The sequence below is a fragment of the Phyllostomus discolor genome, chromosome 1 (genome assembly GCF_004126475.2).
Source record: "Phyllostomus discolor isolate MPI-MPIP mPhyDis1 chromosome 1, mPhyDis1.pri.v3, whole genome shotgun sequence".
NCBI classification, from domain to species: Eukaryota; Metazoa; Chordata; class Mammalia; order Chiroptera; family Phyllostomidae; genus Phyllostomus; species Phyllostomus discolor.
Window position 1 is genome coordinate 11717136 of NC_040903.2, and position 16630 is coordinate 11733765.

The 16630-nt window shown below is 38.8% G+C and overlaps 1 protein-coding gene across 3 annotated transcripts in view; it reads right to left on the reverse strand.

Annotated features, from left to right (window-relative positions):
* KCNIP4 (potassium voltage-gated channel interacting protein 4) overlaps positions 1-16630 on the reverse strand; it is a 927129-nt gene that overhangs the window by 641715 nt on the left and 268784 nt on the right. The gene's annotated exons all lie outside the window — the stretch shown is intronic.

Here is a 16630-nt window from a genome sequence, read left to right on the forward strand (position 1 = left end):
AATATGAGGAAATGAACACTTTGACCTTTTCCAGCAGCATCCTGTAGTTTTCCTTCATTGCACTTTCCCAGCGGTTAATATTTGTATAATGCATAACTTATTCATTTTTAGACGATAGTTCCATGAGAACAGGGACGGTGACTTGTATTGTCTCTTTATCAACAGTGTCTGGCTCATGATAGGTTCTCAGAAAATAGATATCGATAAACTAAATGAATAAAAAAAAAGAGGTAAAGCTGGAGTTCCAAAATCTACAAGCATAAAAAACTTCAGGCCATTGCTTCCCCTAATGTCTCCCTTTTTATAATACACAAGGAAGCCAGTAAGTAAGTCAGTCTAGGAATGCTAAGCACTAAACACAGAGAGAAAAGACTGTCTGCAAAAGAACTAATACACCAGGTGATTATCTCTGTCTCTATCTCTGCCTCTGGCTCCAGATCTGTGTCTGCCCGTCTCTCTCTCTCTCTCTCTCGGTCTCTCATTTAGGGCTGGGGAAAAGGGCAGTGAGGCAAGAACTCCAGGGAACGTAATAGCTGAGCGGAGTCCTGAAGGGCAAAAAAAAAAAAAAAGCATGTGAGGCATAGTCTAGACCACAGTCTAATTAAGGAGCCAAGGATAAAATATTAATGAGAAAGGGTTGATATGGATAAGTAAACTGTAAATACTGTTAGCAAGGGAGACAAGTGACAAGAAGCTGCATGAAAAAAAGGAGCTTTTAATCTGGATTTTGAACGATGTATCAGGTTTGACCAGTCAGAGGACAGAGGCAAATTAGGGCCTCTTTAATTATCTCCTATTATTCCAATTATCTTCTTTCCTGATGCTCTGAACAATAAGTGATTACATATTAAACATCTCTATCTCCTTCCACCCGGTGAATTAATGAGGGCAGAGGCCAAGTGTGTCTTGTTCTTCATCGCACTGTTGCCATTACCAGCATGGTGCGTGTTTACAAAGATTACATAACTGAACTGATTTGCTAAAGACGTTAAAAATACAGCATTTTATAACATACTCATGGTTTGGTAAAGTGATAATATTCTATAGATTAAAATGAAACTTGAAGGAGCAATAGGAATTAAGAAAAGATTCATCAGAACATGGGAACGGATTACTGTTTGTAGATGAGTCTACATTTAGACCAGACATTGCTGAAAATTTTTAAGTATGAAAGTGATATGATGTAAAAAAAACTTGTATCAAGGGTTTGGCCAGGTCCCTGTGTGACAGGAATGAGAGGGGCAGTGGCTGGAGTCTGTTAGGAGGTCTAGACAGCTGGTGTCTCCCTCACAGTTGCAGGAAAGGGAGGCAGCGCTGTCCTACAGTGTCTCCGGTGAGGAGCGGGGGAGGAAAGGACACGCTATCGAGGAACCCACCATTTGTAAGCCAGGGGCACGGACGTGGTTTGATAAGGGCTCCATATTTTGCTGGACCCACTGCAAAATAAAATTTTCTGGCCCCATGTTTAAAAAGATATAAACATGTCAAGACAGTGACAGCACACCATGAAAATAAGTAAAACATAAAGAAGCGTAGTGCCTTTCTAAGCTTGGGCACAGGCTGCCCACCCATGAAGCTGGCCCTGTTGACAAATATTCTATATTAAGAAAATAAGGAAAAAACAAGAAAAGGAATAAAGACTGGAAGGGAGGAGGAAGGTTTAGGGATTTTATTTCACCATAGACCCAAATTGTGTGATGCAGATACACATAAATGCAAAATGACCTTAACTTATGTGCTCTGTCATACCTTTCAAGTTCCACTAATATATAATCCTAAGAGGCTATCTCTGTCTTCAACGCATACTAGTTTATTGTTTTGTATAAGGGTAACTACACAACGTGTTTGCACTATCGCATCAGAACACTACCTCTGTAGAGGTAACTAGGCTCCACCCGCAACTCAAAATCAGCTCCTGGAATTTTAATATTATTTATTATTATTATTATTTTAATCCTCACCTAAGGATATCTTTTTATTGATCTTAGAGACAAAGGAAAGGAGAGAGAGAAAGAAAGGGAGAGAGAAACAAAGATCAGTTGCCTCCTATACATGCACCAACTGGGGATTGAACACACAACCGAAGTACGTGCCCTGATGGGGAATCAGACTTACAGCCCTTTGGTGTGGAGGTGATGCTCTAACTAACTGAGCCACCAGGCCAGGGCTGCTCCTGGCATTTTATGCTGCAGAAATAGAAACAGTATCCAAATAAAGGAAAATATATAAGCATCCCACTTACTATTAAATATTGCCCAGCTCAGAACCACTGTGGCCATGTATGTAGATGTAAAACTGAAAGCAGCAAATGCATAAACATGAAAGACAAACAAAAACTCACAGACACACTTGACAGTTTGGTGGTTACCACAGGGATGGGTCCAGGGGGCAGTAAAGTGTAGAGGGGTTCAGATACAGGGTGATGGAAGGAGACCTGACTTTTGGTGGTGACCACACAGTGCAATATACACATCATGTGTCATAGAAACGTACACTGGAAACCTGTGTGATTTTATTAACCAATGTCATCCCAATAAATTTAATTTAAAAAACTACAACTATTTTGTTGTAAACTCATTGATTGTCTTTAATTTCTCATTTAATTCTCACTAGTTTTCTCAGCTAAAACAATGACAGTGATTGATTTATTAACTGATTGATTGAAGTTTTAAAAGGCTCAGATAATTTTGTTAGGGTTGATAATCACTACAAGATAAAAAGAACTTGAGTATTTTGACTTCTTTTGAGTGGAGCTCAATCATCTAATTCATGGTTATTTGTATTCTAGGAATCCATGAAACCGACCTGATCCCTGCTTGAATCTATCCTCATTATAAGGTAGAGATGCTCAGTAAAAGGCTGCATCTTCAATCTTCAATCTCAGTGTAAAAGATATAAGTATAATTCTTCTAGCAAAGCAAATATTCAGACTCAATAATTTTCACTTCTGCTCAGGAATTCAGCAAGAAATGAATTATTAAAAGAGCTGGCTAACACAAAAGAGAAACATTGTGGTGTTTAGGATGGGGAGGGAAGATGGCAATCCGTGGTTAGGGACCCCCTTGTTTCTCTTCAATGAGACAATCTCATGGCCGTGTGGGACATCGCTGAAATAAGTTGAAAAGGAAGGAAAACACATCATTTATTGAAATCAGCATATTGCAATCTCCCCAGGGTCCTGAGCAGTAATGATAATGTCAAATCACTCTCCACCTCCTTTTGACCCCCTCAGAACTACATTGCATATATTCATCCTGAAATTTAAATAATTTTTGCTATTTTTAGAAAGTAAAGACAAAATATCCTGCTATGCCATAGGCACTAGGCAAGGAACAAGGTGAGCATTTGTATAAACACACCTGAAGTGTAAAATCAAGAAATTTTAACTCACACTGCAACAACTGGGCTGAATGCCCACTTTCCTCTAAAACTGTAGGAATTAACAACGGGACACACTTATTCACTGTCAGCGAGCTAGCACAGCGTGGAGCCCCTGGTGGTTTTGTGGTCTGGGCACTGGGCTTGGGTGCTGACAACCTGTCAGTGTCCCACTCCTTTCTCAACCTTAATTAGACTTCTGAAGGCAGAGGTCGCTGTCCATACCACTCTGCACAGCAGGGTCTCCAGACCTGGCAAACACGTGGCTCAGGCTGTCCTCATAAAATGGTTCATGACATCACCCTGCTGTTATCTATCAGCGTGGCAGCATTCGTAGTGACCTCACATTAGGTCATGTCCCCCACTGTCCCGGCTTCCCTACAACCTATGGGGACCAGCTGGGGCAAGGGTCCAAACCCCACTAAAGAGAAGTTGGGTTTTTTGGTGACACATTGAGATAGATGCCTGTCCTTAAGTGGAACTATACAAAACCCAAATCAAGGCAATGTGTCCTCTGCTCCTAGTCATGGAGGTTTTGGAAAATCCTGTTCCGTAGGAGCACTAATGCTGTGCCAACAAGAAGAAAGACTGCAAGAGAACTCACTGAGTGAGCCACTATGGGAGTGTTCTTCCTAGTTAAGGACCCTTTGTTGTTAGTGGTCTCAGAGTAAATAGGAAGCATTTGAACTCAAAGGTAACAGTTGAAAATCTGTGAGCCAACCACTTGCTTGGGGCTCATGTACGTGTGCTCTTTCCAAGGACAGAAAATGAGGCTTGTGGGCCAGCTGAAAGGGAAACTCTACGAGTAGCTTGGAAGACACAACAGCAAGCTTCTTGCGATCTAGAGGAACTCAACAGACCAGTGTGAAGACAGGTGGTTATGTTTGTTCTGTGAACAAAACCACGTTCCACGCTCTATGTGCGTGTAATGCCTCGTGGAATTCTCGGAGCTACATCACGTGTTAGGATGTTATGATACCCCTTTAGAGGTGTGAAAATAAACACTTTACTGTTTTAAAAATGGGCTATTGATGACGGTTGCAAGATCATTCTATTAACAACAAAACCAACAAATAACAAACAAGAAAGGATAGCATTATAGTTGTGAGCAAAGGCTTTGCGCTGGATAACATATCGATAATGACTTCGTGCACTCGAGCAAGGCTTATCCTTCAGGAGAATAATCATTGCATCAACCTTTAGGGTTGGTCGATAGACTATAGAACATGCAAAATGCTTAGGGCAACTCTTGCCACCACGCAAGGGTTTAGTAAGTGCAAACCAGCGTTGGAAATGATCATTCAAAGGCAGGAGAATGGAGAAGGAGAAAGAGGAACAGTACAATTAAATTGAATGAGTAAATAAATAAATAAAATCAGAACAAAACAAAAATAAGGGTGAATGCTTAATAGATTCCAGGAAGAGAAAATGTGGCCTAAGCTTAAAAATATTGGAAGAAATCACAGGAGATTTTAAAAAATCAATAGAAGTGTCTTCATAAAAATACAAAATGTCTGCACATAGGAACAAACCATAAACAGAATTAAAAGGCTAGTCAATTGCAATGATCAGAACCAATTATTTGGAGAAGAAGGAGGGAGCATAATCAGAATTAGAGAGTGTACCATTTCTTCTGTCAGACTCCGTAGTATTTGTTTGGAAATTGGAACCACATTCATGAAAAATAAGTTATAATTACAGAACATCATAAATATCTGCAAATATTAGAGGGAATTGATTATGCACATTAGTCTGTCTGGATCAGTGAGGAAGCCACTACACCAGGCATCCAATGCTGGAGGGCTTACTGGAGTTAAACACATAACATTCTCACATCCAGTAGGAGATAAACATATAACATTATCACATCCAGTAGAGCGCAAAGGAATCTTGCAGGTTCTAGGCAGGTTCTTTGCGGGCTCCTTGTAGGTTCCTGATCCATGTACATTTTACTGAGTTCCTTGTTTGTCCAGCCTAACTGGGCTTTATAAGTTCACAGCAAGGTCTTCTATTTGGAATTCTTCCTCCTCTCTTTTTATTCAGAAGTTGATTGCCACTACTCAAACGTCATGAAGACAGCCTTACATTTTATGAAGATTTAGGCTTAAAAGTGACTAAGATCACAGGCTTATGTTTACGCTTGGCCTCTTCCGATCTCACTCAGAACACAAGTGCACCATCCCACATGTCCCTAGGGGAAGTCAATATTTGTAACAAGTGCACTGCTTTTATTAATACGCCTTAAAAATGCTTCAGTGCATTTTTGCCTGTGCTACACTTTGTGCTTCTTAAACTAACCTTCTCAATTTATAGTCTGATCTACCTGACAGTTCCTCATAAGTGGGAAAAAATAGTCTTCTGGTTCCCAGCTAGAACTATATTCATATATAAATCTTCATTATTTTCCTATTTCTACTTTTTTGCTCCCCTAGCTCTGACTTATGAAGCAAGTTGTCATATTTGGACAGGTTTACTATTTTAAGAATGTACACACCAATGTCTCAGTTTAATTAAAAGAATTTTGTTGCCAATCACATTCAGACTTTGCATTCTGCAGACTATGAGCAATACAGCTTCTGTGGCAACATCCCTCCCAGGATAGATATTGGGTTGGCCAAAAAGTTCATTTATTTATTTTTTGTATGATTGCTAGTAGACAACTAGTAGTACTTAGTTGTCTTTAATTTCATTTGAAACAATTTTATTAGATTGCATTGTGACAGCTGTCATATCAGCATGCATTAAAAAAAACATCAAAACTGGTGAATTTTTATGCAGCCATTTGAATATTGAAGATGAAAGAAAAAATGCACTGTTTTGGAATATTATGCTTTGTTATTTCAAGAAAGGTAAAAACGCAACTGAAATGCAAAAAAAAAATGATTTGTGCGGTACATGGAGAAGGTGCTGTGACTGATCAAAGGTGTCAAAAGTGGTTTGCCAAGTTTCTTGGTACTAGTGACATTTTGGCCAAATAATTCTTTATTGTGGGGCTGTCTTATGCATGGGAAAGTGTTTAGAAGCACCCCTGGCCTCTACCCACTAGAAGATAATAGCAGAAAATAGCCAACATACCCAAAATCTCCAAATAAATAGAGTTATTGGTGAAAATTTTTACAAATGTGCTTTTTTATTTTACAGGAAAAAAGTACCCTGAATGGACTTTTTGGCCTACCCAGTGCTGCAAATGCAGTTTCAGTATCGGTGTGTGCATGGTCATGAAGCTGCCGTGTGATGGATGAGCTTCCTTGAGCCTGGACAGTGAGTGAGGAGCTATCATCTTAATCTCGAATTGAAGCATAAATCACAGGTATACAAAGTTGTACATAATATAAGGCACTGATAACCCTAGAAATCCATTGGTAAAAGTAACAGCCATGTTTAAAAATCTAGACTAGTGAATAGGGAGGTTGGCGGTGCTCAGTGCTGGATGCTACCGTCATCTTCCGGCAGACATTTAAAATAATACCGATGTCTCGGTCGTGAGCAAAGTCTAATGGGTGACTAGTATTGAGAATCACTAGCATGATATATGGAAGAAACAGCACAGACTCATAGATGGAGAGCAGGGGGATAGCAAGTGGGGGTGGGGAGATGAGGAGGTGGAGGGATTGAGCAAAAAGGAGAAAGGACTTGTGGACATGGACAACAGTGTAATGACTGCTGGGGGTGGGGGTATGTGGGGATTAAAGGACAATGGAAAAATACAATAAAGATTAAGAAAAGTGAAAAGGAGCCAAATTAACAAGGTAAATGCTATATACCCTTAATACTCAGTCTTAATCACCACTCACAAAGGGCCTTTGGCATGAATTCCGTAGCAGAAGCCATGAGATTCTCTTTGGCTGAAAGGAAATTTCAGTGGAAATGGGGAATCAGTGTCCTTGGAAACTGGGAATTCTGGATCCAAAGGGACATATCGCCAAATCCTTTGATAAAGCATCACCATGGTCCCTCGCCAACACTTTATTCCCTGCTGAGTATTCCCTACACTCAAAGCACATTTTTTTTCTCTGAAGAAGAGAGGAGCTCACTCTTACCTTTCCTTCACCTTACCTGGTAACAAAACATGGAATCTTTGGGGAACTCAGATGAGCTCCGGGTTGAGTTTTAAGGAAAAATGAAAAGGTGCTTCTTGGCTTCCTTCTTCCAAAATGTTCTTCCCCTACTCACAATTTCTTCTTGGGGTCTCTTGTCAGGGAACCCCTTTGACTCAGTGTAATTCAGTACACCCCATTCTGTAATGACTTGGTGGCTAACATGCTAACCAGGGCAGGGACACCTAATGACGTGGGAACGGTTGGCCTTCCTCATTCCCAGCCAGGCTTGCTGCCTCTCAGCCAAGAGATTATCCTAGAAGAAATGGCCCAGACAAAAGTGTCTTCCTCAAGAGCTCATGTTAGTAAAATTTTAAACCAAGGACATTTCTTCATTGTCTCAAGAATGATGGCATTAGCAAGCATGCTTGCTTTTGTCTAGTATTCTATCAATGAAACACTCATAAGCTCGTCACTTTTAAGACTATCTCCCAAATTGGGCAACAAAAATAACATCAACGTTTAAGCTCAGAAAAACAGCTATAGAGTACAAGACAATGGAAAGTGAGACCCCTCTCAGAAGGCTGAGGTTAGGGCCACTGTCAGCAAACCCCACCATCAAAGGATGCTTCCCTTCCATCAGGAATCTTCATCCAAATATAAAAAAGAGTTTTCTTTGATTGGTCCCTTCACTATTCACACCTCATGTAGGGGCTCTATCTAGGTCTCCTGTCTTCAACCTGTTAGAACTGCCTTTCTCCTGGCAGATTGGGGGTGGCCAAAAATAAAAGATTGAGGGAATTTTTTTTAAAAGAAAAGCCCTTCCGCTACTTCTATGTTTCAACAGCAAGGCACCCAAACATCAGTGTTTTATGATATAGTATCTTTTAAAAAAATAAAATAGATTCCCTGTGGTTAATATAAAAATAAAAAGAAGACATCGAATTTATAGGAAAATATACAATTACTTACAAAGGAGAGAGAAAAAGACAAGAGAAAAAAATGCAACCTGACTGAGGACAGTCATAAATAATTATAAAGCATTAATTCAGTTACAAAAGTCAATAATTTCTGTACATGTGAAAATTTAGAAAGCTGTAAAATCACCAGTTAGCATACCACTGACTATTCTGAATTAAGCCAGCATTCTGCTATCATTTCCTGAAGGGACAGAAGAAGGAAAAATGCTATATGTATTTTATTTATGGACCATCTTCCAAGCACTATGCTGGACTATGTGAAGATATTGTAAGACCCTTAGTATAGGCCCATTTTAGCATGGGGGAAAACTGAGTTTTAGGGAGATTAATCAGCTTGTTCTGGGTATACAGCTACAGTGCACGTTTCAAAGCCATTAAACTGTTCCTGAACTCAACTCTATGCCAGTCTGTATAAAGGATCAGGCTCAGAAAACTTTTACTATAAAGGGCCAGAGAGAAAATATTTTAAGCCTTGCAAGTCCTACTGTCTCTGTCCCAACTACTCAGCTCTGCAGTTGTGTTGTGAAACCAGACACAGGCAAAATGTAAAACAATGGGCACGGTGTTGTGCCACCTAAACCTGACAAAAGCAGGCATCGGGCTGTATTTGCCCTGGGGTTCATCAACCCCTGTACCAGATGATGGGAGGGGAACCTTAAGGAAGTCACCTCACTCACTTGTCACAGACTCTCTCTAATTTTAAAGGTGCTGATTTATGTTTATCTGCTTTGATTAGACAAAGCCTCCCCCCATACAAAAAAAAAAAAAAAAGATCTGAGATTTTTTTAAGTTGTAACTGAGCAAATGAAATATTTGTAAGATCTACTCATTTGCACCCCGGCTGTTTTTCATATATGCACCAGCAGGACACCATAACTCGTCCAATTTATGCTTTTTCACCTTGTTTGTTTCCACAGTTTCTGAATCCAAGCGCAAACATTCCCCTAGCTGATTTTCTATTAAACAGAGCCATGTTATGGCTCCTGGAAGGCACATTAGGTTGGGTTACTATTAGACTTCTCTCAGGGGGACAGCGATCTCAGAGCACAGCAGAATTTATGAAGCTGATGTATTTGATTAAGTGCATCATCCCCGCAGCCCTGTGCCTGGGTTATCGTTTCACGGTCAACATCCTTCAAATCCTGATTTTGGCATCGTTGTATTTTAACCACCCCTTTTTTCATTCATGGTCCCTTTAAGGGATGTTCTGGAACCTCCTGCTATCTGCTTTGAATATTGATCCCCAGTTCACATATTAAAACAAATAATGCATTATAAAATTATCACACACACATTTTTTTAAAATTATGTTTCAGTTCTATTCAATCTTTTGTTTATCTATGCTTTCTTAGACAGGGAATAAATAACCAAGAGGGTTTTTTAAAATATAGTTTCTATTACAGCTGTGATTTATTATTTATATATTTCTTTAATTTCAGAAATTTCTTAAAGAAATAACTTTCTAATTTTAAAACTTCCCTTGAGAAAGAATGCAAATTATAACCATAATAAGATAGAAAAAATGATAGTAATTACCATGTATTAAGGTCATAATAGGTACCACAGATTATATTTACTACCATAAATATATTGATTTTTTAAATATGCAAACAGAACTGGAAAACTCATGAGGAAAATCCAATCCCGGTACACAGCTCAGGACCAGAGCTGTAAGTAGGCACAGGGCAGATTTTCGGATAGCTTTACCCCATTGCTTCTCTTATAAAATAATATCAAGGGTTTGGTTTTTACTAATGCATTTCTGGTTTTGAAGTCTGAGTTCAGTAATTATTTTGAGCAGACTCGTTCTGACCAAGAGGACTGCTACATTAACTCACCTTATTTACCTATCAAAGGTGAATCATTGCAGGGACCAAGAGAGTTGACTTGAAGAAATCAGGATTTTGAGCTAACCTATAAAAACTGGGGGTAAACTCAAAGGAGGCAGTAGAGAGTACTGATATAAACAAAGGTGATACATCCTTATTCTCAGAAATTTTGATTGAGTAGATCTGTGTAGGATTCAGAAATACATATTTTTTAACAGACATTCCCAGTGTTTCTGTGTCAAGTGGCCCTGAGATGATATTTTTAAAAATCCATTGATCTAAATAGAAATGTCTGAGACTGCCTCTCTCTTCACTCTCTCTGCTAGCCGGGTCCTCCCATTCAGTCTGCTGGGAGGGGCTGGCCTGGTCATGCTCAGGGGTTGCCTCCTCCCAAAGCAGGCCAACAGCGCACACACTTTCAGGTTGAGCCAAGGTGTTAACTCAATATCAACTTACTTACAACAACCTTCCATGTTTTGTACCCAGACCCTTGATCCAGAACAATCTAAGTTTTGACCAGTGCTGCCCAAACTTTCTGAATTACTGTTAAGGTTCATCTTGTTTTCCAGCCTGGCCTACATTCTTGACCCCATACTGGAAAAACACGTATGCAGTGCAAAACACATATGCAGTGCATGTCCTTCTAATACTTATTTTTAGATGGTTGGAGCTATTCTTCGTTTTTTTGCACCTGGACAGACTTCCCTCACTACCACATGCTCCATTCTGTTTCCACCATGAGTACCTGTTTCCAAGCTCCTTCTCTCGTCTATTCCTATTCTGCATTCCCGGCCTTGCTGTGTGTCTCTGCTCGTCTACTGACTAGCAGACATCTCCTATCGGAAATTCCAGAGATCCCAAACTCAGCATATCATCACCTCAACTCTGACGTCCTTTCAGAGTTTTTCATTTTATTTCATTGTGCCACCACTCATCCAACCATTGATGTTAAACAAACAAACGAAGAACAAAAACTGGGTACCATTGTGGAGTCTTTATTTTTCTATATTCTATATTATTCTTGACATCCAATCGATCACCAATCTACATTGATTCTATATTATTTTAAATTCATTTTTTCAACTTTATGCTTATCAACTGCTTCTTGGTTTAAACTCTCAACAGTGCTCATAGGTACCTGTGTCATAGGGTTCTATCTGGTCTCCCTGGATTCAGACTCCTTCCTCTCAATTCCTTTTCCACAGTGCAGCCTGCAGGATGTAATAAAACCCAAACCCAAACATGCTGTACTCTTTTTCTCTGCTTATGACACTTTAATGTTTTCATATTGCCAAAGGAATACATTTTAATAGCCATCCCATTAAAAAATCATTCATAATCTAGTCCCTGCCAACTTATCCGAACTAATCTCCATTCACTTCTCTCTATATATATTTAATATACAAAAATCCAGCCAAAATAAATACACATTGTGGCCATAATGAGATGTTCTCCTTCTGGCTCTACCGCTATAGCTCAAACTGTCATTGTCATATTTTTCTGGCCCTCTGCAAGACCCTCTTTTTCCCTCCGTCTTCTTCCTCTTTTCTTCCTTCTCAGCTCCTAGACATATCCTCCACCCAACCCCCAAAGTAAATTTAAAAAATACAATTGGATCATGCCAGTCTTCTGCCTGGCTTCACATGGCACCTGAACTAAAATCCATACCCCATCCCTCAGACTACAGATCCTGCATGGCCTGCCTCCTCCCTACTCTCTGTCTTCCTCTTTTCATTCTCCCACTCATTCGACCTCCTTTATGATCCTCAAATGAGCCAAGTTAATTTCTTTTTTAATACAGAAATAAGTTTATTATTTTATTTAAAAAGCTCTCAACAAGATAGGAATACGAGAATGTTTTCTGATTTTATAAGGATCTTCTACCAAAATATTACTGATATCATATTTAATGATGAATGATTGAATGCTCCCCCCTAAGCTTAAGTAAAAACAAAGATATGCCCTCCGGGCTTATATTCAATATCTTTTTTTATTGTTGTTCAATTACAGTTGTCCCAATTTTTCCCTCATTACTCTCCCTTGCCCTACCCACCCCCACCTCCACATTCAATCCTCCCTCCATTGTTTTTTCCCATGGGTCCTTTATACATGTTCCTGGTTTGATCCTTCTTCTTTTTTCCTCTCTTATCCCCTTCCCCAGTCCTCTCTGGTTGCTGTCAGTTTGTTCTCTATTTCCAAGTCTCTGGTTCTATTTTGCTCATTTGTTTTGCTGATTAGGTTCCACCTATAGGTGAGATCATATGGTATTTGTCTTTCACTGCCTGGCTTATTTCACTTAGCATAATGCTCTCCAGTTCCATCCATGCTGTTGCAAAGGGTAGGAGCTCCCTCTTTCTTTCTGCTGCATAGAATTCCATTGTGTAAATGTACCACATTTTTATGTACTCATTTACTGATGGGCACTTAGGCTGTTTCCAACACTGAGCCAAGCTCATTTCTGCTTCAAGGACATTGCACTTGGAACCTTCTCATAGCTTTCCCCCATGGCTCCTCATTGGCTGGATTCCACTTATTCAGATCTTAACTGTCACTTCATTGAGAAGCTCTTCCTGATCACACAAGCACATGCTAGTTGTCCTACCAATAACTTTGAGTTACATTACTCTCTTATTTATAGCATTTCTCACTATGCAAAATAACCCTTAGTTGATTTACTGATATACTTTTGCCCCTACCTTCACTCCATTGTAAACTCAACACAGAAAGCAAAAAGCATTTGTTGAATGTCAGTGGCTTTATATATATTATTCCTTGTGCTCGGGATATGGTTTTCCAGCCTGGCTCTGACTACCTGCTAGACTCTTGGTTATACTTCAACCCTTGATCCAAATGGTTCTTCTGCTGTGAATTCCTCTGTTTACTCTAAACAGGGTTGATCATATTCAGCTTTGCCTCTGTTACAGCATCAGTTTGTTTCATAATTATATGTTTGCATGCCCTTCTCCCTAACTATACTCCCTATAGTAGAGACTGTCATATTAGTCTCAGTATCTTCTGCTGAGCACAGTTAATTTGCTGCCATTGTGTACACCATAGTGTAGATAAGACTGTGTGGCAACTGTGATGGTCAGAGTAATATAGTCAGTGGGCAAATAAATAAGCTAAACTTAAAGTCCCTTTTTGTATATGTTTACTATATATATATAGATAGATAGATAGATACACAGACAAGTAAAACATGGATAATTTTCAAGTACAATCAGTCAGAGATCATGTATAATTGATCCATATTATATTATTTAGAATATATATTTTAAATACATTTGATCATTTGCTGCTGATTCTTCCATTGGTTGAAGCCATAGATGCTCACCTTATTAGTTTAGAAATAGCTATATTTTTATAAATCAATAAATTTAGGATGAAGAAGAAAGAATAAGAATCAACTAATTATAACACTTAGTCCATAGGAGGTGCTTTAAAATGTTTCCTAATAAACAAATAAAGATGTTCTGTAGGGGACTAATTATTGGATTTGAATTTTTCTTTTTAAAGGATTTCATTTATTTATTTTTAGAGAGAGGGGAAGGGAAGGAGAAAGAAAGGGAAAGAAACATCAATGTGTGGCTGCCTCTCACACGTCCCCCGTTGGTGGCAGGGGGGGGACCTGGCCTGCAACCCAGGCATGCACTGTGTCTGGGAATTGAACCATCTGCCCTTTGGTTGACAGGCCAGTGCTCAATCCACTGGGCCACACCAGCCAGGGCTGAATTCCTCTATTTTAAATTTTATGAATCCACTTAATGGTTAAGAAATAATGCCCATGTTTATGTGCATTCCTGTACATTTTAAATGTATGCTTACATCTGCATATCTACTCTGTTACAAAAAACTCTACTGTTTTGGCAGTTACATTGAGTACATTTAATTTCAGGAAAAAACAACTTTAATAATCCTTAGGAGACTTATGATTGTGTCTCTTCTCTGTTGGTACTGCCAAAAAGCTTTAAAACATCTTTTATCATTCCTTTATTGCATGGATGAATACACTAATTTGTGCATTTATTTACCAACTTTTGCAGTTTCTCTAGTTCTCTAAATTTTGTGTTTTGAATCACTCCACTGTGTCAGCAAAATTACCTTGGAGTAAAGCTAATTTGCTGGTTAGATGAAGCCATAAGAGGTAAATGAAATTTATTCAGACATTTTGAATATCTTTAAGAATGTGTGATACAAAGGAAGGAAGGAAGGAAGGAAGGAAGGAAGGAAGGAAAAAGGAGAAAGAAATCAAATGCATAGAAAGTAGAAAATGCAAAATCTAATCAAGTACTTTACACAGTTGGGAGCTGAGGGCAGAAGGGGGATTATATCATGTGAACTGAAAGGTCAGCCCTTTTTACATTGTTGTGAATCCGTGACATCTGCTGTTCCCACCAGCTGAGCTAAAATCACTGGGTCCAACCTAAATTAATTAGGAAGGTAATTGCCTGAGAAGCCACTCATTGTCCAGTCCCCCCAAAATTAGAAGTAGCAATCATTGAAAATAACAAAATATCAGGAATGGTAATGGTTACTTAAACCCCAGAGAAGATATATAATCAGGAATAAAACAATTTAACAAAATCAAAATTATGATATTTAAATTTATAGAAATTATTTCTCATATCTAAGAATTTGCACATGCAGGCAATTTATGTTCCTGAAAAGCTGGAATGAATTTGGTCTATTGGAGTGACTGTCTTGTATTATAATTTAAAATGTGAAATAAAACAACTGACATAGATTTGTTAATTTAGTTTGAAATTTTAGTAGACTTACATTCAGTAATAGGAGATCTAAGAGCATTTTTTGTTCACTGATTATAAATATATATATTCTTTGTTTTACAATAATTATTTAGTACACAGGAAAGTTTGGTTAAGTCAGTTACCTAAAAATGAAGTAAAATACATTATTTTTATAATTGCACACTATTGGGCCTAATGAAATGGTAGCTTTTATTGCTGCAGTAGAGAAATGGAGTCTTTCTCTGCCAAATAACTTGTCTAGAAATATGAGAGTGCCAAGTAAAGAAGAACTCTTTGTTAATTTTTAGTAAGTTATAACTACATTGATGATAGCTGTTACTTATTGCCCTTACTCTATGCTAGTGTGCCAAATCATTGCTATATATCATCCTACAAAATAGTCCCTCTTCTTCTCTCCACTTAGAAAAGAAGAAACTACAGAAAAAAGAAGTGTAAGTAAACTACTCAAGTTTATAAATCTCATCATTTGGGGAATCAGAATTTTTCCTCAGCTGCATGATTTCAGAGTAAAATACTTAAACATGGTAATGTAGCAATGTAAGGTAATACCATTTTTATCTTGTTTAATGCGAAAATATTTGTCTTCAAATATCAGGCGTAAATGAAACTTTAGACCCTGGCTGGTGTAGCTCAGTTGGTTGGAGCATTGTCCCGTGCACCAGACGTTGTGTGGATTGCGGGTTTGATCCCCAGCTGGGACTTCTACCCGAGGCAACCGATCAACGTTTCTCTCTCACACCGATGCCTCTGTCTCTGTCTGTCTGTCTGTCTCTCTTTCCCCCTCTTCTCTCTAAAATCAATAAACATTTTAAAAATATTTTCAAATAAATCTTTAACAAATAAAATCAAATCATAGGTATATTTGCCATTGGACTTTTTTTTTATTTTTAAGATTAATGTCCCTCATTAACCATTTCACTCCAATATGGGTTTTCGCATGCTGGCTAAATTTAAACTAAACCCGACTAGCACACTGGCTACTTCTGAAAAAGAGAAATTGGATGCTGTTTTGCCTCAAGAAATGAAACGGGTCCTGCAATCCCTTTTAACACACTAAAATTAGACAAATTCAAGCAATTCCTTTGAAAGTCACTGTGGGGCAAAGAGAATGAAAGACAAACTCGGAAAAGTAAAGGAGCTGAACGGAAACAGCTTCCACTTTGATCAATTATTTCAAAAGCCTCAAAGTGGTCAAATTACTCCACTTTAGATTTCCACTTGTATCAGAACACTTCCAGCAAAAATATACTTTGTTATATTAGCTTAGTCTAGCTTAGCCTAAGTGTTGTGACTTTAACATTTTCTAAAACTTAAAAAGGACACAAGAATTTCTGGGGGTAGAACATGAACCTTCTGTGGTGGGCTTTTTCGGGGGCCCGTAATTGGAAAGGAAATGTAGTTCTTCAATGAGGAAGAACTGTCTGCCTAGGGCTCAGAAGCTAAGGGACCTAGAGACCAGGCATGTCATAAACACAGACACCAGCCCCTTGGGGAACAGTGCCATCTGGTTTGCTGTAGACACAATTGTCAGAAATAGCAGATTCCTGAGGTCCTTCTTTGGCACTTTGGGCTGGGCTGTTTAAAGTGGCAAACTGGGAGAGGCTGGCAGTACGGCCCAGAGGGAAGCTTAGCTTGGA